Source organism: Pezoporus occidentalis, unplaced genomic scaffold (assembly GCF_034315485.1).
Source record: "Pezoporus occidentalis ecotype Australia unplaced genomic scaffold, CSIRO_AGI_Poc_V1 ctg98, whole genome shotgun sequence".
NCBI classification, from domain to species: Eukaryota; Metazoa; Chordata; class Aves; order Psittaciformes; family Psittacidae; genus Pezoporus; species Pezoporus occidentalis.
In genome coordinates this window covers 1,880,037-1,905,095 of record NW_026916347.1, presented here as the reverse complement: position 1 = coordinate 1,905,095, position 25,059 = coordinate 1,880,037, and the positions used below count along the sequence as shown (strand labels likewise).

The window sequence follows — 25,059 nt, the reverse complement described above, 5'->3', positions numbered from 1 at the left end:
AACTTTTATCTTTAACATTTATCTTAATGAAGAATTTGGGAGCAGGAAAGGAGAGAACTTCTTCATAGAAACAGAAACAGCTTTTTTTTTAAATTTTTTTATTACTTTTAGTGAGCTTCCTGCAATTTAAATCTTTCCCAGCCTAATATTTACACATTTTATGACTGTAACAGCCAAGCCAGCCATTGCATTACCCACTGAATAAAAATAATTCCAGTGTGTTATGGAAGGGGCAGATTGCACCCATAAAATTTCACAGCTACTGAAAGTCAGGTCCCAGCTTAGGGACAGACTAGCAGTTACTAGAAGTAGTATGTATATACATAAATAAGGATAGCAAATTCAGGTTTAATTTTTTCATCTTAAACTGACCTGCTCCTTCTTCAGGTCATTTCAATTAGCACATGACTCCCATGGAGGGGCCGTGACATCAGCCGCAGCACAGGGGCAGAGCACAGGTAAACAGCCTCACCTACAAGCACCAGTAGCACTTGGGAGCTTCTTTGTTTGCTTTGGAGGGAGAGAAATGAGAGGACAGTTACTACTGGCAGTCAGTCAAGAATTTCTCCAGGGAAGAGGAACATACATTTTTCCCAAGCAGAGCCCTTCAGTAGCAGCTGCTGGCAAACGCAGCCCCTTGAGTTTTGCCTTTTCATGCTGCTCCTCTCTCAAACAAGGTGATTTCACCAAGGCTGAGAACACGTTCTGCAGTGCCACTGAAGCTGTAACACCCTAAGGATTATATTTGCAGGGTCAGTCATACAGCCAGGAACTTGAAGCTGGCATGTTCCCTAACACTGCTTCTGTCAGACTACTCTGGTCAATACCCTAGCCTCTCAGCCAAAAGCAGAAAAGCTACTCTTCTACTGCCATTCTTGGAACCTCACCCCAAATGTTTCACAAGCCACAGTAAGAGATTAATAATAAAACCAGGGATGAGCTCAAACAGCTAATTTTCAACACTACATTTTATGCCTGAATTCCCTGCATCAAATCATGTTAAAATACTAGGCAGCCAGAAATAGCAATCAGTCACAGGTTGCCACCATCAGTGCCAAAATATTAACAGCTGAACCTGAAATTGGGTAAACCTGAAGTTCAAGAAAGTAAGCAGCGCTCAGCGATTGTTGTATTAAGCAACTGGAACTTGAGCTTTTCCACTTCCAAGTTTCAAGTAACTTCAAAAGGTCAGGTTAATATCAGAAGTAACTAGCAATTCAGAGGTTGTTTAACAGTAAAGAAAGACCTATGATTGGCAGCAACAAAATGAAGACTGCAACTAGCAGAATACTGAGATACTGGCATTTATCTAGAAATAGGTAGCATAAAACCACATGCAAATGCATAGAAAGCCACAAAACCAGTTCCCGTTGTTAAGCACTGCTCCAGCTGAACCATTTCCTAGAACTGCTCAGCCAGCTGGCACAGACAGAGCCACCAAAGCTCCAACAGCGCTTTCACACACTGCTCCCTGTGGAGCACAGGCCAGGCCAGCACGGACACTTCACATCACATTTTCCTCAGAATCTAGCAGCATGCATTTATTCAAACCCAATATCAAACAGCAATATTTTCTAAAGTGGTTTAAGAAAACACTACTCCTCAACTCAGGTCAGCAGCTCCAATGTCAAATGCTGAACCTGCATTCACAACTTCAGAGTACCCTCTATATAAAACTCAATATTTAACTGCTATGTGTGTTTCTAAACACAATTCTTGTACTGTGAAACATCTCATACAAAAGATCCAAAATAAGACAATTGATATAATTTCTGCTGCTTCTAAAACATTTGTTTTGTTTAATATCAAACAAAATGCAGCTGAGAACTGAATCTTTACTGCCAAACACACCACCTTGCACAATCAGGAAAATTAAGAACAAAGTAACAAATGCACACACAGAGTAATTTACTCACAAATGACATCAGTTTTGCAGTGATTCTCTTTTCAAAAGAGACAGGTTTTGCTTTTTATCAATAAAGCTCTTATTGAGAGGATTTCACTTAATCTACCTTCCTACTCTTGCACCTCAGTTTCTCTAAACTCTAAAATATTGTCACATAATGCCACTCTGTATGCTACAGCAATTACACTACAAAAAAAAAATACTAGCATATAGTAGTCATCCATGAGTTAAGGCATTGCTTGTTAATGGTACAGAGACAATAACAGATTGTCACAAAGAACAGGAAAAGAACCACACTGAACTGCACATTTCTGTTTATCTTCTGCACACTCATATTACCTACACCAGTCCAGTAACTGGCCTCACCTCTGGCACTTTCAGTGCTACTCAGTTTTATCTCCTTTACGACAATCACTAAAGCAGCTGGTCACAGGAGAAAATTATCCACAGCCTGTTGGCTTAGGCTCTGCCTGGCAATTAAGTAAAACACACATCACAGACACCAGCAGCTCTAGCTTTGTAATATGGCAAGCTGAAGTAAAACAAGAGTAAGATTCAGAAAACAGAAGAATGAGAAAATAAGTCAAAATATGATCTAAAAATGGTCTAAAAATCAGACTTCCAGTAACCTGAAGACAAGGAAAGAAAGAAGCATAAGCGAATGCATTCTATCAGCTCCATGAAAAGATGTGAACATTTGTGCTTGGTTATCTACCATTCAGCCATTTCCCTCTCCTCAAAGGAAGCAGGGAAGTCTGATGGTTTGTGGCAAAGGAGATGAAACCTGCCACTTCTTCATCATCTGTGAATATTAACTTCGTGCTATCCAGATTCCCTGGTTTCTGGAATATATATTTTTAAAAGGTACATATTCTGAACGTGAAGTGACCTGTAGAGAAAGCCACCAACATAAGTTTTTGAAACATCCTAACAACTGTCCTGAGACTTATGAAGTTTAAGATTTACCCAAACTTTATCTGAGGCTTGCGAGTTAATTTTGGTGATAGTCAAATCAGCCCTGTTTATCCAAATCAACAACAACAGCAGCATTTACAACCTCCCAGCATTTCTCATTGTCAAGTCAGCTCCTCTAACATGACCAGTAAAGACAGCTGCCCTAGAATACCAGCACATCCTCTCTGGAAAGTTATCATCTGTGGCCAACAGCAGTTACTTAACGTACATATCCTCACCAAGTTATAAATCACTTCTGATTTTCTTTCTTACAGTGACACTCTGCTACTATATGGCATTCTGTACTAGAAGTCTTCCAGGGTTTTGTATTTCGTGATAAGGATATACATGACACAGACATCAACACAGAAGGTTGCACAGTGAAATGATGCATTTGTAATGGAAGATACTGCAAATTCCTCTGTTCTTAAACATTATGTTTTTAAGAAGTGATTGATTAGACATTAGCAGAGACTCTTTAAGATAACTATCTTCCTTTGTAAAACCGGTTTGATTCACATGCCAGTAAGATGTAAATGAAGAGACAAATAGGCTGCAACATGCAGTATTAAAGAGCCTGTAAACAGGCATTTCTATTGCTGCAGATTAACTGTGACTTTAAACACACACAAAAAAAAAATAATAGGTAGCATTTTTCTAGTGTGTCTAGAATGAATAGTGCTACATCTACAGACACAAACACACACACACACAAAAAATCCCTCTGCAAACACTGCTGTGTTACATCTCATGGGGAGAATACAGCTTCTTCAGTGTAATGTCACGTGAAGCTCCACTACAGATGGTTCCATGATGAATCCTATTATTGCAATATATGAAGTAACACTTTCCCAACTGTCTCTTGCAGGTCAGTTTTGCTGCAGAAATCATAAAGCAGAATGGCTCTATCAAAAGAAAACGTGTCTAATTCTACATTTTGGCAAAGAAGCTGTTATGACAGCAGATTAAAAGACTATTCTTAGCAAAACTTTTTTTCAGAAATAACAGGATGAGGCAAGGATCTTCCAATTCCTTTATCCTTTTTCACATAAAAGATTACACTAAAGGACAGTAAATGGGGAGAAAATCAAGGCAAACGTATTTAAAGAAGCTTAAATTATTCAGGTTTATGGCAGAGCATTATTTGTAACCCCCTTTTTTAAAAAAAAAAGAGGACTATTCTTAGAATCTGAAATCAGTGAAAAATCAGAGAAGCAAGACTTCAAAAACCTGTTCCATTTTAAGTATCCAACTCAACTGTGACAAAAATGCAGTATGAATGCATGCTGCTGGAACCCAGAAAATGGGTTAAAAATCTAACTTAAACTACACTTCTGCCAAATGACTGGGACTACTGCATTCAAGAGAATGCTACTCCATACTACATTTTGTGCAGAATAGTATGTCATGGTCCATTCAGCTTACTCAGGGACTTGAAAAAGCTTAACCGTGATCAGAAACACAGAACAGTTAGGGCTGGGAAGGACCTTAAGATCCTCTAGTTCCAACCTCCCTGCCACAGGCAGGAACACCTCACACTAAACCATGTCACCCAAGGCTCTGTCCAACCTGACCTTAACACCACCAGGGATGGAGCATTCACAACCTCCCTGGGCAACCATTCCAGTGCCTCACCACCCTCACAGGAAAGAACTTCTTCCTTATATCCAATCTAAACTTCCCCTGTTTAATCCTATTACCCCTTGTCCTATCACTACAGTCCCTAATGAAGAGTCCCTCCCCAGCATCCCTATAGGCCCCCTTCAGATACTGGAAGGCTGCTATGAGGTCTCCACGCAGCCTTCTCTTCTCCAGGCTGAACAGCCCCAACTTTCTCAGCCTGTCTTCATACGGGAGGTGCTCCAGTCCCCTGATCATCCTCGTGGCCCTTCTCTGGACTTGTTCCAACAGTTCCATATCCTTTTTATGTTGAGGACATCAGAACTGCACACAATACTCCAGGTGAGGTCTCACAAGAGCAGAGTAGAGGGGCAGGATCACCTCCTTGGACCTGCTGGTCACGCTCCTTTTGATGCAGCCCAGGATACGGTTGACTTTCTGGGCTGCAAGCACACACTTAAGCCGGCTCATGTTCATTTTCTCATTGCCCAGCACCCCCAAGTCCTTCTCTGCAGGGCTGCTCTGAATCTCTTCTCTGCCCAACCTGTAGCTGTGCCTGGGATTGCTCCAACCCAGGTGTAGGACCTTGCACTTGGCATGGTTAAACTTCATGAGGTTGGCATGAGCCCACCTCACAAGCGTGTCAAGGTCCCTCTGGATGGCATTCCTTCCCTCCAGCGCATCAACCGAACCACACAACTTGGTGCCATCAGCAAACTTGCTGAGGGCGCACTCAATCCCACTGTCCATGTCACCGACAAAGATGTTTGAACAAGACCGGTCCCAACACCGATCCCTGAGGGACACCACTCGTTACTGGTCTCCAGCCGGACATTGAGCCATTGACGACATTTTGCGTGCGGCCATCCAGCCAGTTCTTTATCCACGGAGTGGTCCATCCATCAAATTGATGTCTCTCCAATTTAGAGAGAAGGATGTTGTGTGGGACAGTGTCAAATGCTTTACACAAGTCCAGGTAGATGACATCAACTGCTCTACCCCTGTTCACACTTCCATAGCCCCATCATAGAAGGCCACCAAATTGCTCAGGCAGGACTTCCCCTTAGTGAAGCCATGCTGGCTGTCACCAACCACCTCATTGTTTTGTATGTGTGTAATCTAACTTGAAATTCATAAGAAGAGAATAAATTACTGATCTTGGCACTACACTGTTTCATCTAACTACATAAGGAACTGTTAATTCTAACCATAACAGAAAGTCTGTCTGCATATGCTAGTCTTCTCCCCATCCAGTGACCACTGGCAAACCAGTAATATAGAAAAACAGGCAAACCATAGGAAAAATAAATCAGTAAATAATACTCAGAGTACTTCAATGAGATGCGCACAAGGTTAGAAGTGAATTGCCTTTCCAGGATTATTTCTGGGGTAGGAGGAAATGCTTAGTCTTTAACCTCTTCTTGTAGGGGAAGGTGACGCTAAATGTTTCAGCAGAAGAAACGTATCAAAATATTCCCTAACTTCTTTAAAGGACACAAGCATACAAAAGCTACTAAGTGATCTAAAATACTTGTTAAATATCAGCGATGAAGAGAACAGTAGCTACAGGACATCAGAGGAATCAAGGAGTAGCATAACACCTGGGAAATATGTTTTCAGAATGTTTTAAAACTACATTTAGGAATTATATTAATTGTTCTGCAAAAAAAAAAAAAATCTCAAAACATTTAAACTTTAAATTCCAGTTATAAAAACTTATTATTATGAATGTGCTACTTTCACTAATTCATGCATTTATCCGTCAAGTACAAGTAGTCTAATGTGCCCTGAAATCCTGTCTAAAGTATTTGGCATACAATACCTCAGTAATAAGAGCTTTAGAATGGAACAAAGTACTCTAAAATACATTACAACCTCAGCCCTAACAATTCCTTCACAGATACCTCTAGTAATGCAGTACAGTACTTTGCACAATAATTTTATGGGACTGGGGTGGGAAACAAGGCAGAACAGTTCAAAATAAAGGCTTTATTATCTAGGTAGTTTTTTGAAATCTACACTAATCTACAAGGTGCATTACTAATGGAGATAGCCTGTTGTGTTGCCGCATTTCTGGTATGCTTCGGTAGTGCCTGATGCTCTGTCCTAGCAAAAAAATATCTAAGACATAAATTCCCAAACTAGGAAGAGTCTGAGAATTCCCATTCTTTAAACAAGAAGAAAACCTCACTTCAGAAGCACTGCTGCGCACCATACACTAGAGCTAATGGCTATGGACATGAAGTTGTGATGAGAAATTTTCTGAAGAAAACTCAGAAGAATTTCAAATAAACTAAAAGAGTGGGAGAATAATAGCTCTAGCCACATCAAGATTTCTAACTTCCATGCAATGTCATGCTAATAGTAATGAAACCCTTTTATGTCCAACATAATCTTATTAGAAATTGAACTTTTTTTTTCCTCCATCTCGACATATGAGTAGCACAAGAATCCTGTAATGCTCCAATTTAAAAAACAGCAAAAGAAACCCTCACTATTGCTCAGCAATAAGGAGTTTTGCATTGCAGCAACTGTGCAAATGAAAGTAACTCACTATTGGAAGGCTTCACTGCTCGTAAGATGAACCCCAGCACCTACAAGGACCTTCCTGCTACTGTCTGTCTCCTGAGTATTCATTTTCAGCACAAAATAAAACAAGCAAACCCAGCTCACACTCTTCTAATAAAGCTTTTTAGGATACCATGTTACTGCCCTTCCAGGATTCCAATATTCACTCAATGAACAACAGAGAACTTACCAAGATTTCAGCTTTCAACTGAAAGAGGGTAGATTGAGATTAGATATAAAGAAGAAATACTTTACTGTGAGGGTGGCAAGATACTGGAACAGGTTGCCCAGAGGAGCTGTGGCTCCTCCATCCCTGGAAGTGTTCAAGGCCAGGTTGTATGGGGCTTTGAACAACCTGGTCTATTGAAAGGTGTTCAATAGACCTGTGGCAAGGGGATTGGAACCAGGTGACCTTTAAGTCCTTTCCAACCCAAACCATTCTACGATTCTATGATTCATGCTGACTGGCATGTCAAGCATGGGATTTGCTTTTACTGTTTCTATAGTAAAAATTAAGATTACATGCTCAAACCTATGCTTGTAGTTCCATATTCAAGATCCTGCAAGTATCATAACTACTGATAACTTTGCTCTGACATAATCTTAGATGTTAAAAGCTACTAAAGATTACATCTAGGGCTTACAAGGATGAGCCATCCCCAACATCAGATCTCCCATCCAACTCTGTCTTACACACATGTGCACCTGTATTCACATATTTAACTACCTATGGGTTCAAACCCCAGGAGAGCTGCTTTGCTGAAACACAGAACAATCACCTTGGGTTTTAACTTCCTCTTCTGCTCACCTCCCTTTCCTTAAGATTTCTTGTTAACATCACTAACTGGACAAATATGTAAGAATTAACCGAAACATATACGCTGCACAACACTGTCTTCTCAAGGCAACACAAGTATTAATGACAGTAATACAGAAAGATTTATGGATCTGACATGGCTCTTTTACCTTCTCTCAGCTGCTATTAGCCCTACCACCTCTCTGCAGTCATGAGCTGCTATGGTGATCAACTGGAAATCAGAGCAGGTCTGCTCCATGAAGCCACTTCCCCGAGTAACCATACTCCAGCTAAGCGTTAAGGAACTATCACACACCCAGCACAAGATCAAAGCCTCACAGCAGCAGCTGCCAGTAAGCTCTTCCGCTACAGAAAGCAAAAGCTGGAGAAACTTCAGCTGGCTACAAGGTTGCTTACTCCGGGCTGTTCCTTCAGAAATGAGTTTTCATGTTCATCACAGTGATCACAGGCATGATAGGTACTATAACCTTTTTTTTGTGTGCATCCTTTATGCTAGCCTGCAAGCACTTCTGGTCTAGCTGGAAAGTTCAATGCAGTGCAGAAAAATTCCAGTACAGTCACCAGCAGTCTTCAATGAAGATCCTTATCATGTCTCATTACTTTTCCCTCCACAGCTTCTAATAATGTTCTGAGCAGCCTTGTTATCTACATCACTCTGCCTTTGTTTTGCAAACTTCCTCAAGCTACTTTGAAAATAAAATTTAAAAAAAAAAATCTGTAAAGAGTAAAATCATAATGGGGCTTGAAAGCAGCCTCTGGAGGTCATCTTACCTGCTCAAAACAGGCAAACTTCACATTTGTATTCCTATCAGGCTGCTCTGGACCTTGTCCAGTCAAAAGTCTCCACAGATGGTGAGCACATGGCCCCTCTGGACTCCTGATGCAGCACTCACCCACTCCCATGCAACATGACATCCCCTTCATGACCTACAGAAATTTCCATTCTTATGTCTTGTGACCATATTGATTCATTTTTTCACCATACACTTCTGAGAGGAAAGCCACTGAGATGCATGGCTATCATCTCTGTAATGCCTTGCTTAAAGATGGTTAAGCAGAACAATTACATTCTCCCTTAGCATTCTCTTCCTCAGAGTTGCAGACCCAGTACCTCCTCCTCACCCTCAGGTGCTCCAGCCCCCAACCATCTGAGCAACCCAGTGCTAGACTCCCTCCAGTCTGCCTCTCTCATGCAGGGCATGTATATACGTGATCTACTGCACAGCATTGCAGGTGGGAGGCTGCCCCACAAATGTGAACAGTCCCTTCCCTGTACTTGCCAGCCAGGTTCTTGCCAATGCAGCCCAGTAAATTAGCCTTGAAGATTACAGAGGCCCACTGCTGACTTCTGCTAGCTTCTCACACATCAGGAGCCCCAGGTCCTCTTCTGCAAGAGTTGCTGCCTAGTCAGCAGTTCCTAGCAACTGACAGCAGCAGAAGCATTTTCATTTCATGACCCTTCACACACAGGAACACACATACGGTATTTCCATGACTTTGAGATCGCAATGAGAAACATGATACATAATGTTCATTCTTCTTACTTCACAATAAAAACACCAGACTAGAGACACTGCAGGTTTTGTTCAGCAGACTAAGGTTTGGGTTTTTTTTTTAAATACTCAAAATCAGTAATTAGTGAATACGCTTTCCAGCAGCTCTGTAGAATTAATGTTTTCCCTTCTTAAGAGTATACACACATGAGCACATATACAGTATTTGCTTTGTTTGCAATAAAGTGACCATTAAGTGAAAGTGTATTTTCTGCAGTCACCATTTTAGTATTAGTCTACAATATCCAACTGAGAATGATTTAATAAGCATCCCGTCTGTTCACATATCAAGCAGCATTTATCCAACAACAGAAGTGACAATACGGGCAGCAACTAAGAGGTTTATTTAGAATGAAGCTTACAGGCAACCAATTTGGACAGAAAAAGAACTAAAAATTAGTTTCTAATCACTTTGAGGAAAAAAGCATCTGACATTAAGAAGAAATGTGTTGCTATTAATTAGAAGCCTGGTACACCAAAATTATCTTTTTCTCACACAAATCTAAGAAAACGAAGGCCTTAGAAACCCTTACAAAACTATTTTATGGAATAAGTAAATCAGGGTAATGGTACTATACAAACAGCTGGTTGGGCAGCTCTCCACGCTGGTCTGATTCAACATCACTAATGGATCTCTTTCTCAGCATCTGATGCAGTCAGATCCAGTCTCACCTGGAGGAGCTCTCACCTAAAGGCTTTGTAAAATCTATAGCAGAAGCAAACTGCTATGCATTGTCAGCTATATGATAAGTTGGAGTGCTCCTTATGCTACAGAGAATGGTAGTCTTACAGCTCAGGAAAGGAGGCCTGCTACCATGTGCTTGGTGTGCTCTTTGAGCTCACACATCAAAGTCCGCAGCAAGGAAATCTTAAGTTACACTTTTAAAGTATCCAGTAGTTCTGGGTCTTTCTGATTTTGTTTTCTGTGATTTAATTCTTCAAATATTAATTTTCTTTAATTAAAGATCTCATGCACACCTACACTTATTGCTTGTAAATTTCAAGTCAATATGGCAACATATTCCATCCATCACAAAGTTATTATGAATTTCTCACCAACATCTTCAAGTTCCAAGGCAGCACATTTCTTAAAAACATTTTTGTATGGTTATTTGTACAGATGAATGTTACTAATAAAATTCCACTAAGTATTTGGTAAATACAAACAACTTGGGAAGCTCATCAATGACTGTCCTGGGTTCCGCAGTAGCAGTCATGTTTCTCCTTCATGGTAGCTGGTGCAGTGCTGTGTTTTGACTTCCAGCCTGGGAACAGTGCTGGTGATACCAACATTTTCCGTTGTTGCCAAGTGATGTTTACCCTGACCAAGGACTTTGTGAGGCTCATGCTCTGCCAGGGAGGAAGGGAAGCCGTGAGGAAGCAGAGACGGGGCGCCTGACCCAGGCTAGCCAAGGAGGTATTCCATACCACAGCACGTCATGGCCGGGGTGGGGGGTAACTGGGAGTTACCCAGAAGGACACAGGCTTCTGGGTGGGGCTCGTTTCTTGGCCAGTGGTATTGTATTCTCTTCCCTTGTTATTTTCCCTTATCATTGTTGGTGGTAGCGGTGGTGATCTGTGTTGTACATTGGTTGCTGGACTGTTCTTGTCTCAACCCGTAGGAGTTGCACTCTTTCAATCCTCCTCCCCGTTCCTCCGGGAGCGGGGAAGGGGAGAGCCCCAGGGGAGGGGGGCCCTCGATTGCTCTCAGCCTGGCACCACTCACTGGGAGCGAGTGAACAAGCTGTCTGGCTAGGGTTTAAACCACAACAGTTCTTTTTGGCGCCCAACGTGGGGCACGAGGGGTTGAGGATAAGGATAAATCTGACTGGATTAATAGTCACTCGTCACAATGCTGATTTATTGGCTCTCAAGGTTGTTCCTCTTGATCTCACAGTTTCAGTATATTGTATCTTACTTCCATCTGGTATTTGCTGTATTAGTGTTTTTCAAGTGTGGGGCTTGGGCTAAGGTTTTTGTCTCATTGTACTTTATGGTAATGACTTGTAATAAAATAGAATCATTGATCATGAAACTGATCTGGCTTATGTTCCCAGTGTGGTCACCACCTTTATACTTTGGGAGATATGTAATAGAAGTGCTTAGCAATTACACATCTTTTTCTCCTTCTCAGGTGCTCAACCTGTGAAGGAGACATCCTTTTACCCTCCCAGTCCTCCCCCCAGACCATTTACATTTGAGAGTTTTGAAGTTTTTGAATGGCGTTTTAATGCTGTTGGGACTTGTTGGCTGATAGTGATGGGAATCACCATGCTAGCATGCATACAGAGTGTGTTTTGCCCACGACTGATTTCAAGAGTTAAGCAGAGTCAGGTTTGGGTCTTGTCTGGGGTCAAACGACAATGTAGGAGGACCGAGAGATTTTCCCTGATGCTGGACAGCCATGAGTGGCAGGGTGTGTGGGATAGTATGGGCAAGTATCTAGGTTAGTGGGCCCCTCCAGTACTTTGGAATTTCACTACCGAACAACTGCAAAATCCAGAAGAATTAGTAAAACACTTAAATGAGGTGTGTGGTCATTCTGGCCATACCAGAGATGGACAAATCATGGCAACATGCTGCGGCTTGGCCTATGCTTACAGGGCCTTGTTCAACACTATCCAGCACCTTCAAAATGAAAAGAATGTCAGCGGATCTGAGGGCAAAGCAACAGTCAGTGCAGCTACGGCAGCTCCAGGCACAGCAGCTTCACCACCCCCAGTGACAAGTACAGTCGCTACTCAAACTTTGGCTGCAATGAACAGCACAACAACCCCAGTGGCGTAATGGATAAGGCATTGGCCTCCTAAGCCAGGGATTGTGGGTTCGAGTCCCATCTGGGGTGGTTGCAGCAATGGAAGCAGAGCAACTGGCAACACACAGGTAAACCCATCTGGGCTGCTGCACTGTGGAAAGATATTGCTGCCTGGGTGCAGAACCTGGTGGTGAAGGTACACGTCATGTAGATGCCCATGTACCCAAGAGTCGGGCCACTGAGGAACACCAGAACAACCAACAAGTGGATAAAGCTGCTAAGATTGAAGTGGCTCAGATGGACTTAGATTGGCAACATAAAGATGAATTGCTTTTGGCCCGGTGGGCCCATGGCACTTCAGGCCATCAGGGCAGAGATGGGTGGGCCCATGGCACTTCAGGCCATCAGGGCAGAGATGCAACATATAGATGGGCCCGTGACCGAGGGGTGGACTTAACAATGGACACTATTGCCCAGGTTATTCATGAGTGTGAAACATGTGCTGCAATTAAACAAGCCAAGCGGTTAAAGCCTCTTTGGTATGGAGGACGATGTTTGAAGTATAAATACGGGGAGGCCTGGCAGATTGACTATATCACACTGCCGACCTCCCGCCAAGGCAAACGCTATGTGCTTACCATGGTGGAAGCAACCACCGGCTGGCTGGAAACATACGCTGTGCCCCATGCCACTGCCCAGAACACTATCCTGGGCCTTGAGAAACAGATTTTGTGGCGACACGGCACCCCAGAGAGAATTGAGTCAGACAGTGGGACTCATTTCCGGAATAACCTTATAGATATTTGGGCCAAAGAGCATGGCATTGAGTGGGTATATCACATCCCCTACCATGCACCAGCCTCTGGGAAAATTGAACAGTACAATGGGCTGTTAAAAACTACACTGAGAGCAATGGGTGGGGGAACTTTCAAGCATTGGGATACACACTTGCCAAAGGCCACCTGGTTGGTCAACACCAGAGGATCTGCCAACAGGGCTGGCCCAGCCCAATCAGAACTTTTACATATTGTAGAGGGGGACAAAGTTCCCGTGGTGCATATGAAGAATTTGCTGGGGAAGACAGTCTGGGTAATTCCTGCTTCAGGTAAAGGCAAACCCACTTGTGGGACTGCTTTGGCTCAGGGACCTGGATATACTTGGTGGGTAATGCGGGAAGATGGGGAAGTCCGATGTATACCTCAAGGGAATTTGATTTTAGGGGAAAACAGCCAATGAACTTAACTGTATGCTGTTGCCTGCTGTGTAATACTTTTACAGCTCATCAACCAGATGTCTCCAGGTCACCAGCGACTGGCCCTGACTTCCCTCCAACCATCATCCCAACAGAGAATGAACTTTGATAGAACTGGATGAGTTCCGCAGTAAAGGAACGACCAGCATCAGCAGGCAACGATCCAATACTGCACACAGCCTTTCCTGCCCTGAAAGATTGTTACAAGAGATGGAACCTGACATCATGGACCAAATGGACTCGGCAGCATTATAGGGATTGGTCCATGCACTAAGAAAATGATCTTTTTCTCTTGGTCTGTGTGTATATGGAAGTATATATGTGGGAGAGCGATGGTGTACTGAAAATGTGGGATCTGAGCATGACATGAATGGTATGGAATAAGGGGTGGATAATGTCCTGGGTTCAGCAGTAGCAGTCATGTTTCTCCTTCATGGTAGCTGGTGCAGTGCTGTGTTTTGACTTCCAGCCTGGGAACAGTGCTGGTGATACCAACATTTTCCGTTGTTGCCAAGTGATGTTTACCCCTGACCAAGGACTTTGTGAGGCTCATGCTCTGCCAGGGAGGAAGGGAAGCCGTGAGGAAGCAGAGACGGGGCGCCTGACCCAGGCTAGCCAAGGAGGTATTCCATACCACAGCACGTCATGCCCGGGGTGGGGGGTGACTGGGAGTTACCCGGAAGGACACAGGCTTCCGGGTGGGGCTCGTTTCTTGGCCAGTGGTATTGTATTCTCTTCCCTTGTTATTTTCCCTTATCATTGGTGTAGTTGGTAGTAGCGGTGGTGATTTGTGTTGTACATTGGTTGCTGGACTGTTCTTGTCTCAACCCGTAGGAGTTGCACTCTTTCAATCCTCCTCCCCGTTCCTCTGGGAATGGGGAAGGGGAGAGCCCCAGGGGAGGGGGGCCCTCAATTGCTCTCAGCCTGGCACCACTCACTGGGAGTGAGTGAACAAGCTGTCTAGCTAGGGTTTAAACCACGAGAATGACCTACATCTGCAGTCCCTTATTTTGAGTAAGAGTCAGGACAGAAGAGTAGGTATTTCAAGCTTTTCTTCCCTGAAGACTTCATGCATTTGTGAGATATACTATAGCTTTTCCCAGCTTACTAAGAGAAATTTTGAAAGCTGAATTAAATGCTACCCCTACCAACCAGAATAACTAAAAAGATAAATGCTACGTATTTCTGAAGTGTCACAAAAGATGCGCATTTGCATTCCTACATGTAAAATACAGTCCTAAAATATTTCATATTTTTTCTTCACAAACATAATATTTAAAGAAAGCAGGAAAACACAGTTCTCAGCACTGTGAGGATGCATCTTCTGCACCAGCCCCCTACCTCAAGTCCAGAAAGTTCCAGATTGTTTTATTTTAGGACCCCTGTTGATACTACACACATGCCTTGAAACAATAGTTAGGTGTGCAAGAGGATGTCCTTCCTGATGAAGTTAGTAACATATAACTTCTATACCAACATTCATTGTAAGTGGGTCCTCATCCCCACATCCCCCCCATTAATTTTGGGCTCTACAGTGCATTCAAGAAACCAAAATGAACATCTTGTTCAGAATGCTTTTCAGTAACAGCAGCAGAAGACAAAGTCTGCAAAACAGATCTTTAAACAAGCACTTCTCAACATAGAAGACGTTTGCCCACATCCATCATTTTAGTCTTCAAGCAACTACTACTTGATTTGTAAATACTTTTGTGCATGTGTATGACTGATAAGAATCCCCACCTAAGCAGCTTCCTTGTCTTCCAACCTGTCAATGGAATAGCTGTTTGTTAAACACATAAGGGAATTAATCAGGCTGAAAAACAGTCCAACAGGAAGATCTTTCCAGCTGGATCAGTTAGCTCCATGATCTATTTTGCCACACACCAGCTGGTAAGGAATAGCAGGTAAGAGAAATTGCTTAAGCAAGGTAGACAATGAACATGAAACTATGGTGCGATGTTATAGAAATATAAATCCTTATGATTGCTCTGAAAACTCAAGGACTTTATCAACCAAGTATCTTTCACTAACAACACTACAGCCACTGTTAAGAACAATATATGCAAGTTCTGTATTTTTATGCAAATACACCTTGTAATGGAGCAACAAATGCCTCTCTAAATATAGCTCATCTTTTCACAAGGACAGCCAGAAAGAGCCTTTATCAAATTGAAAGGTTTAAATGGAGATGGAATTTCACAAGAGGATTCTTGAGAGATTTGAAAACTACATGTTTAGATTATCAAACCACAGTAAAAAGTGTTTTGTAGAATCCATGTCCAAACTGTGTGAATGTCACAGCAGGCAAACAGCATAAGTAGTCTCAACTGGATTTTTAAAGTGCTTTCAAAAGCCAAGAGATCTTTCAGCAACATAAACAGAAGCCTGTTTCTGCAGGTTTTGAGTTAAGGACTAAGGTTTTTTTAAAAGGAAACACTCACCCCAATAAAATACATTTGTATTAATAAAAAATAGGATCGAAACTATATTAGTCCAATTTCTAAAGGGATACAGCAATGAACAAAAATACCTAGTAAAACTGTATACACACAGAGCACTTTCTCCCCTCCAATGGGGGCGAGTGGGAAATTAAGAAACAGTACACTATGTAGACCATCAAGGACATTTTTATTTGTCCAGAACACTGGATCAATCCTCAGAAATAAAGAGCTGAGCACATACTTTCCATGCATCTTTTAAACAATAAGCACTCAAACAATTTAGTTGTGAAGGATGAAAGAAACCAGAAACCACATCTACAGTGAACAAATAACCAAGTAGCATTATAATCTCAAATACTATCCCATTAGCTCATGGTTTAAAAAAACAAACAAAACATGAAATAAACTCATTAATTCATTTCAGGTAAGTAGCAGCCAGAAAATAAACTGTTGTCAAAATCTTTAAACACTTGTTTATTCCCTAACGTTTGCATAACAATTCATCAATATAACAAGTTTACCTAAAGCCTTTGCAAAGAGGGTTACATCTGTGCCCCTAAAAGCCAGAGGCCTTGGTCCCTAAAGATCAGGATTAAAAGCTAAAAGCACAAAACACATATACAAAAGGCACCTCTGCTTCTGTCTAGAACAAGCAGTCCAAACCTTCAGGACTCAAAACTGTATTAGATCATTTTACTAATGTTTCTGACCCAGAAGCCTCCATGAAGTATACAGTAACCCACAAGATTACTTTGAATGCTTATACAAGTCAACGGTCCAAAAAGGTTGGGAACTTCTGCACTGGAGGACAGGAAGATACATTAAAATTCCTTTTCCAGACTGATGACAAAACAACTTCATACACCCTCCGCAACTGTGGGTTAGTCCTGTTCAGCATATGTTTCTCTCTCCCTTCTCTGAATATACTTCTGGCCAGCTGGCCCTTCAAACTCAATACCCATCAGGCAGCTGCAATTTGTCTGGTCCTGTACTGGCATCACCCACTCTGCAGAACTCCATACTTGCATCCTACTACCAAGCTAGTCTATGTTACGCATCTTTGAACCAAGTGGGGAAGAAAGACAAGATGGCTACCCCCACAAACTGAGATGAAAGCAGGGGACTATTTGATATTCAACATATTTTTGTTAACTATTATTTGAAGAATTAAGAGTTTTCCTTCATTATATACAAGCAATGTTCACATAAGTCAGTGAGCTCACTCTGACAGTATCTTTAACTAGGTTAGGCTCAGTTTCTTTTTATGTTACAGTTTAAACCATTTTCAAGTTACCTAATATTCTGATATATCTGCAAATACATTGAGGTTTCATACTATTTTGGCCGAAGTGAGAACAGGTGAGACAACCACTGGTTAAGTCTCCACACCTGTAAATAAAACCCAGTTGCAGCCAGTAAGCTTGCTCAATTCCACATGCACATGCCCTACGGCAAGTAATACCTTCCTTCCCCTAACAAGCCTAACACCCTTCGTGTTTATATTATCAGACAGGCCAAAGCCTGTAGGATTTTTTTATTGTCTGAAAGGCTTCAGCTCACCTGTTCTGAACAACATCAATATTCCAACATGCTATACGCTCTAAACCATTACTGTAGCTGGGGGGATAGTGAGTGGGAACAAATCAAATGGGATTTACATTTGGAGGTTATTATTAGTGGCGCTCAGGTCAAACTCTGGAACCACTACAGATAAAAAGGCAAAACTGTTTGTGGGAGCAAAACTGAATATAGGAACACAGAGAAACCAGAGAAAAAGAAATTCTCTGCAAAGAAACAGCTCACTCCTTTCCCCAAAAAATGTAAGAATTAAAAGGCAAACAAATGAAAGACACTGCTGCACTCCCCCCTGCCAAGCACCTATTATCTGGAGCAGTTATATTATTCCAGAGAGGTATTTTTGCCCAGAGGGGCATTTCCAGGAGCAAGGTCATGGAAGTTGGCCGCAGAGGTGGCTCGCTCACTCCCAGAGCAGCATTCCGACCCCTCGCCCGCAGACCCTTCCCTCCTCGGAGGCCGAACGAGAGCCCAGGCTGCAAGGCGTCGTCGGCCCGGCCTGCCCCGGTACCCCCGCTCCCCGCAGGAGGAGGAGGAGCCCCGCGCCGAGCCTCCTGCCCCTCCTGCCACACCAACAAAGAGGTCCCCGCCATTATCCAGCGAGACACCTCCAGCCCAGCAGACAGGGAAGGTCACCAGACCGGAGAACCCCCCCACCGCCGCCCGCCTCTGGGCAAGTGCACAGGCCGGCCCCAGCTCCCTCCCTACTGCTGCCCCATCGAAAACATAAACAAAACCGACGACACCGGGCCCGGCCCCCGCAGCGCGGCCGCTCGCCCGCGTACCGTACCGTACCATGCCACACGGAACGGTGCCATGCTGTACAATACGACACCGTACACTGCCACTCCCTGGCTCAGCTGCGCTCCCCCCCCACTCCCACCGCTTCAGCGGGACCACAGCCCCCCAACACAACACTCACCACCACCTCCTACCTCGGTCGCTGAGTAATGAGCCGGGGCCGGGCCGCGCACACGCACCGCGCTCCGCCCGCCCGCTGCGGCTGCCCGCCCCCTCCGCTCGCCTCGCCCCGCCCCGGTCCCGGCTCAGGGCTGCCGCTGCCGGTGCCCGCTCCTGCCCTCAACCCGGCGCTCGCGCTTTCACCGCAGCCTTGCCTCGTCCCGCGGCCCCGACCTGGTCCTTGCGGGGGCTGAGCGGCCCCGGCTGCCCGTGCATCCCTGCTTGGCACCAGCTCCTCTCTGTCTCCTCCGCATCCTTTCCCGCGGAGCAGTTCCTTTCTTGAATGACGCCCCTGAGCCAGACCTCCCTTCCTGCTGGGGCTTTCATTAAAACATCGCGTTTTTCAGGTCTGCCTTCCTGCTCTACGCCAGTGCTTTGGCACCCAACCGTCGCGCTCTGGCATCAGTTTTTCTGCTGCTCCTAGACATCTTTCACGGCCTTGGCAGCTCCAGGCTTCCCTTTGCATGCCTGGCATGGCAGCACTTTATCTCATTATTGGGCGTCTGGAGTATTGTAATGTTTTCTTGTTCTGTATCTGTTTTGGCTCTGTTTTTCCTCTAAATCTTCAGTGCCTTTTGTGGGATTTGGAGTTACTCATTACCATTGCCCTTGGCTCTTGGCACCTGACATGAGTATATTCTCTCCTTTGTTTTTTGATGTTTTGTATACCATCGTCTTCCCCCCCCCCCCTTTTTCCCCCAGGAATATCCCTGCTTAGAGACAAAAGGAGACCCCTCCGTGCCTTGAAGCCATATTAATATGGTTGAAGCAAGCCTTTGTATATTTTTACTATGTAAAATAGGCCTTTTGAGCAATACTTAACAATATATATATATATACTATATATATATATATAATATATAACAGATTTTAATCTGCCAGTTAGGCACAGGGCACTGTTAATATGGACATTCCACACTGTCCTAAGTTCAGCAGTAGCAGTCATTTTTCTTCTTCTTAGTAGCTGGTGCAGTGCTGTGTTTTTTGACTTTCAGCCTGGGAACAGCACTGATAACACCGATGTTTTTAGTTGTTGCTCAGTAATATTTACTCTGACCAAGGACTTTCTGAGTCTCATGCTCTGCTTGGGGGGGGGAAGCAGGGAGGAAGCAGAGACAGGACACCTGACCCAAACTGACCAAAGAGGTATTCCATACCACAGCACGTCATGCCCACTATATAAACTGAAGGCAGTTACCCGGAAGGGTTAGATCACTCCTCGGGTTGGGCTGGGTATCGGTTGGTGGGTGGTGAGCGGTTGTATTCTCTTCCCTTGTTGTTTCCCTTATCATTATTATCTTTGGTAGCAGTAGTGATTTGTGTTATACCTTAGTTGCTAAACTGTTCTTATCTCATCCTGTGGGAGTTATATTCTTTCAATTCTCCTCCCCATCCCTCTGGGAGCGGGGGAGAAAAGGGGCGGGGGGAGTGAGCAAGCGGCTGTCTGGGTTGCCGGCTGGGCTTAAACCACTACACACATTTAATTTATTGTCAAACATTTGAGTGGCCTATGTCACATTTTTTTTAAGATGACAAAGATTATATTGTGATTGTTGCTGCTAGCAGCTTTTATCCTCCCATAATAAGCATGGATTTTTACATGGTAAAGGTGGTGCTTCAGAATATTACAGTTTTGCCTGCTATCTTGGTGATTAAATCTTCATTTCCACAAAGCTGTCTGTATACTACTCACATGACCATTTTATTAAGACCTCTGCACTCTCTGCCGTTAAAATTCTCAATTTAAGCAAGCCCATTTTCACTCCCTAAGTTCGAAGTTGTTCTTTTACAAATCCCCACAGATATATGATGCTTCTTTTGTATCTATACAAAACCCTCAAACAAAACCATTGCTGACAGTCCATCCCCAGTCCTCTTTAGATGTCACTGGGCTTTAAGTATGTTTCTAAAACACACCTCCCACCTCACTTCTTACCATTTCCATGGGACAGCCCCAGAAATGAATTAGCCAGGTTTTAGTTTTAAGGCTTTTTCTTGTTGCAGTAGATTAGATCACAGCCAGACATTGCATTCCCTTCCATGTGTATACATGCCAAAGGCAAATCTCAGCTGGCAGAAGGGGCAATGTGAATCCCCAAAATACAGTGAAGGGAAAATTTAATCTGGGTAGGTCATATTTATCCTCACTGGCAGATTAAACTAGCCCTGCTGATTTTGGCTGATGCAGGCCATGGCACCCTTAGATGTTTCTTTCTACTGGCTAACAGACCTCTGGTATTAATCTTCAGTCTCCTCTGCATAGCAAACAAGTGGGGTGACATCATGCTCAGCCAGTTCAGTTATTTGCAACAAGACCCATGGACGTTTCTTCAGATGTTTTTCTTTTGGGGAGAGTTATTGTTCCCGACTATCCCATTTGAATTAAGACTGTGTCCATATAAGCAAAAGCCCAAATATTGAACCTGCAAGAAATTTCGGTTGCAAGGGCAGTTGTGAAGATATGGAGGAGAAAAGGGCTGAGACCAATGCGCACTGGAGCTTCTCGAAAACAGTATACCAATTGTCCATCAGATACAGACAACTGAGTAGCAAAAAGAGGATGCAGAGGAAGATGATAAAAAGCCTGTTTTAAACCACAGGGCAATAACTTGCATAATGTGTGGAGGTTTGGCGCGCAGTATTTTGGACAGAACAAGGCATTCTTTCCATGGGAAAGATTTGCAAGAGAAGAAAGATATAAGTGGTATAAAATATATATATATATATATAGTATATATATATAAAGTATAAAATGGTGTTTTGTTTAGGATCCAGATTTGTCTTTTTCAGGACATAATCAAACCTTCATTAAGACTTTATAGTTTACAAAGTTGACACTTTTAAACAGAGACTGACTTTTTAAAACTAATCCTCACAACCTTCCAGACCATCAGCATCTATTGCCATCTTGCATGTAGAGCTGATAAGCAACATAAATAATAATTCAGAATTTACACAAAAAGATCACATTGTGTTGTTGCAAAACGTGATGAAGGGGCGTTACATATTTTAATAGGGGCTCCAAAATATGTAAAGATTTTTTGAAGGAAAACTGAAAGGATTTCATACTGTTAATTTGCTGCTTACTAGTGTAATGGTTTAAGAAAATAGTATGATAGGTAGTAAAGTTCCTGTAAACTATGCAAAATTTACAAGACATTGAAATAACTGAGAAAATTGGGGCTGTTCAGCCTGGAGAAGGATGTGTGAAGACTTCATAGCAGCCTTCCAGTATCTGAAGGGGGCCTACAAAGATGCTGCAGAAGGACTCTTCATCAGGGATTGCAGCAATAGGACAAGGGGTAACGGGATTAAACTTAAACAGGGGAAGTTCAGGTTAGATATAAGGAAGAAGTTCTTTACTGTGAGTGTGGTGAGGCACTGGACTGGGTTGCCCAAAGAAGTTGTGAATGCTCCATCCCTGGCAGTGTTCAAGGCCAGGTTGAACAGAGCTTCGGCTGACCTTGTCTAGAGTGATGAGTCCCTGCCCATGGCAGGGGCGTTGGAACTAGATGACCATGACTAGATGACTAGACCTATTCTGTGATTCCTTGATTGACTGATTCTATAATATATCTCTGAGTAAGGACAAACATTTCTTTGACTGTGTATATAATCAGTTTGTCAAAACCAAGTCCCTAAATAAGAAAACAAAACTGAGAATGCCACTGTGCACCACTATAGTATTGTTTTCAAAACTGCTTTTCACAAGCATGTTGAATTGCTGAGGTGAGTAGCTCGAGAGCGGACGCCTTCAACGCCGGAGCGGGCGAAGCTCAGCGTCCAGGAGCCTCAATTCAGAGCGGCGAGAGCCACCGAGGGAGCCTCGAGTCCTCGAGAGGACTTGCCCAGGAGCCGGCAGCTCAGCTGACGCGAGCAGCTGACTCACACGGGGCGGAGCCAGCAGGGACGGCATCAACCCTGACTGGGTAAAAACCGGCCCCAGGGAGCGGGAGCGAGGAGGAATGTATCACAGCAGTCAGGGTGTGCAGCGGCAGTTGGCGCCGGTAGCGCTAGCGGGCAGGAGAGCGGGATAGTGAGCACTCGCTTCAGGACCAGGGCTCAGTCTGGGAGCTCTGCTCTGGATGCCCCGGCGGTGGCAGCGTCGGCACCAGAGCCGATGGGAGGAGAGGCTGCAGTGCAGAGCTCGGGATGTAGAGAGTGCCTGCACTGGGCTCGTGATGGGAGGGTGCTCAATGGGCAGGGCTGCACTCGGTGCTCCCTGGTGGAGGTCCTACTGCAGCAGGGGCTGAGCTGCGGGACGCTGTCAATAGGCTGAAAGATGTCAGGGAAGCTGAGAGGAAGCAGGAATGCTTTCTCCGGGCCGACACTGTGCAGGGTCCTCAAGCGTCTATTGTAGTTCATGCAGGAAAGAAAGAGGACATTAACCCAGGAAGCTGGGAACGAGGAACAAAACAAAACAAACAAAACAACAACAACAACAACAAAAAAAAAAACCTAAAAAAAAAAAAAATAACCAAAAAAAAACCACAACAACAAAAGGACAATTAAAAGCAAGAAGCTTCCTCCTAAATCTGACCTCCCCACCCAGAACTGCTTTGCCATTCTGTAGGGGGCTAATGAAAAAACACACACCTCACCACATGAACAATCAGCTGATGCACCAGGAAAGAAGATCACTACTGGTGCCTCCAGGAAAAGTGGCAGGTCATAGTAGCAGGGGACTGTACTTTGAAAGGCACAGAGGCACCCATCTGTCCACCTGACCCAGTCTCAAGGGAGGTGTGTTGCCTACCAAGGGCACAGATCAGGGATGTTGCAGAGAGGCTGCCTGCTCTAGTAAGTCCCACGGACTATTACCCACTTCTAGTGGTCCATGTGGGTGCTAGCGGTATCGATGTTAGTAGCCAGAAGAACATTAAGGACTACAGAGCCCTGGAAGAGGTGGTTAGGGGCTCTGGAGCTCAGGTAATTTTTTCATCAATTCCCCAGGATAAAGGGGAGGACCTTTAAAAGGCTAGGAGGATTTGGCAGGTAATAAAGAGTTAGAACAGTGGTGCCATAGTCAGGGGCTTGGATATTTAGAACACAGGACTCAATTTGGGAGGCCAGGTCTAGTGGAAGCTGATGGAGCTGACAAGGGAAAGCTGTTTTGGTAGGAGGCTTGCCAGGCTGGTCAAGAAAACTTTAAACTAGATGGATTCAGCAGTCACGAAACTGCACTGAAAATGTAGTTTTGTCATATTTGAATATTTTAAGTTCTTATCAATTACCACAGTCTTGGTAGTAAACGCAGGTTTAACATACTGATGTTTATAAACTGCAAAGCAAACAGTTTAGGCTGAAATCTTTGGAGTGAAGGCAACAGATCTGAGTACCTGATGCAAATTTTGATGTTCAAAACTCAGGTCAAAAATTAGAAGCTATAACATAAAGTAACAGGCCCAAAGATACCTGGAGTAGTCATTTTTGCCCACAAAACATCTATAGTAAAGAATAATCATTTATTTTTGCACCAAAATTGATTAGGAAAATACACATAGTAATTCAGTATGTTTCAGCTGAATGGAACTGTTGTGAACAGATACAGGGTGGTAGCTGCTTAAACTGCAATAGCTGTTTTCCAAGTAAATATCTGATTATGCCTACAGTCATTTTTAGACAAGCTGAAAATAGAAACAAGATATTCTAGGCATGCGCCCTTGCAGGACCGCTTCACCACTCTGCAGACTAAAGAGGAAAGAACTGTCACATCAGGAAAGATGCTGCCTGATCTGCTCCCCCTATAACAACCAGTGCAACTAAGAAAAGGTGACAGGTGACAATAGTAGGCAACTCTTCTGCAAGGTATGGAGGCATGCATTTGCTAACCTAACCCATTTTCTAGAGAGTTATGCTGCCTATCAGGGGCTTATATGAGGGATGTCACCAAGAGACTACCACGCCTTATAAGGCCACTTAGTATTACCTACTGCTGCTATTTCACGTGGGCACCCATGATACAGCCAGGCACAGTCTGAGGAACATCAAGAAGGATTACAAAGCCCTGACAGCAGCAGTAAGAAACTCTGGAGTGCAGGTAGTTTTTTCATCAATCCTCCCAGTCAAAGGGCAGGCATTTGAATGGGCCAGTTGAAACTGACAAATCAACAAATGGTTACAGGACTGGTGGCACAGCCAGGGGTTCAGATACTTTGAGCATGAGCCTTGGTTTGAGAAACGTGGATTGACAGGGACCATCTGTTGGAGAAGGGGAAGAGCATCTTTGTCATAGGCTGTCACCAACCACCTTGTTGTTTTTCATGTGCCTTAGCATACTTTCCAGGATCAATCTGCTCCAAGATTTTGCTAGGCACAGAGGTGAGACTGACTGGTCTGTAATTTCCTGGATCATCCATTTTCCTCTTCTTGAAAATGGGGGTTATATTTCTCTTTTTCCAGCTGTCGGCAACTTCACCTGACTGCCAGGATTTCTCAAATATGATGGCCAGCGGCTTAGCAACTTCATTCACCAGCTCCTTCAGGACCTGCGGATGGATTTCATCAGGTCCCATGGACTTGTGCACATTCAGGTTCTTAAGATGGTCTCAAACCAGATCCTCTCCTACAGTGGACCTAGGGTCTTCATTCTCACAGTCCCTGCGTCTGCCTTCCAAGACTTGGGTGTGTGGTCAGAGCCTTTGCCAGTGAAGACCGA

General features: G+C 43.7%; 1 protein-coding gene and 1 non-coding gene across 5 annotated transcripts in view; one reads left to right on the top strand and one right to left on the bottom strand.

The window, feature by feature from the left end:
- The window catches only part of MAPK8 (mitogen-activated protein kinase 8), a 192,600-nt gene that overhangs the window by 34,732 nt on the left and 132,809 nt on the right, over positions 1-25,059 (bottom strand). Inside the window, exon 1 of one of the 4 annotated variants that reach the window (XM_062606717.1) lies at positions 18,377-18,463. The exons of 1 other annotated variant lie outside the window; for it this stretch is intronic. The gene's annotated coding sequence lies outside the window, so the exon portion shown is untranslated. Of the gene's footprint in view, positions 1-372; positions 652-18,363; positions 18,464-25,059 lie in introns of those variants that run through there. 2 more of the 4 variants (XM_062606716.1, XM_062606719.1) reach the window with 2 other exon arrangements.
- On the top strand, positions 12,191-12,263 carry TRNAR-CCU (transfer RNA arginine (anticodon CCU)). Its single transcript has one exon. It is a non-coding gene; the product is annotated as a tRNA-Arg (tRNA).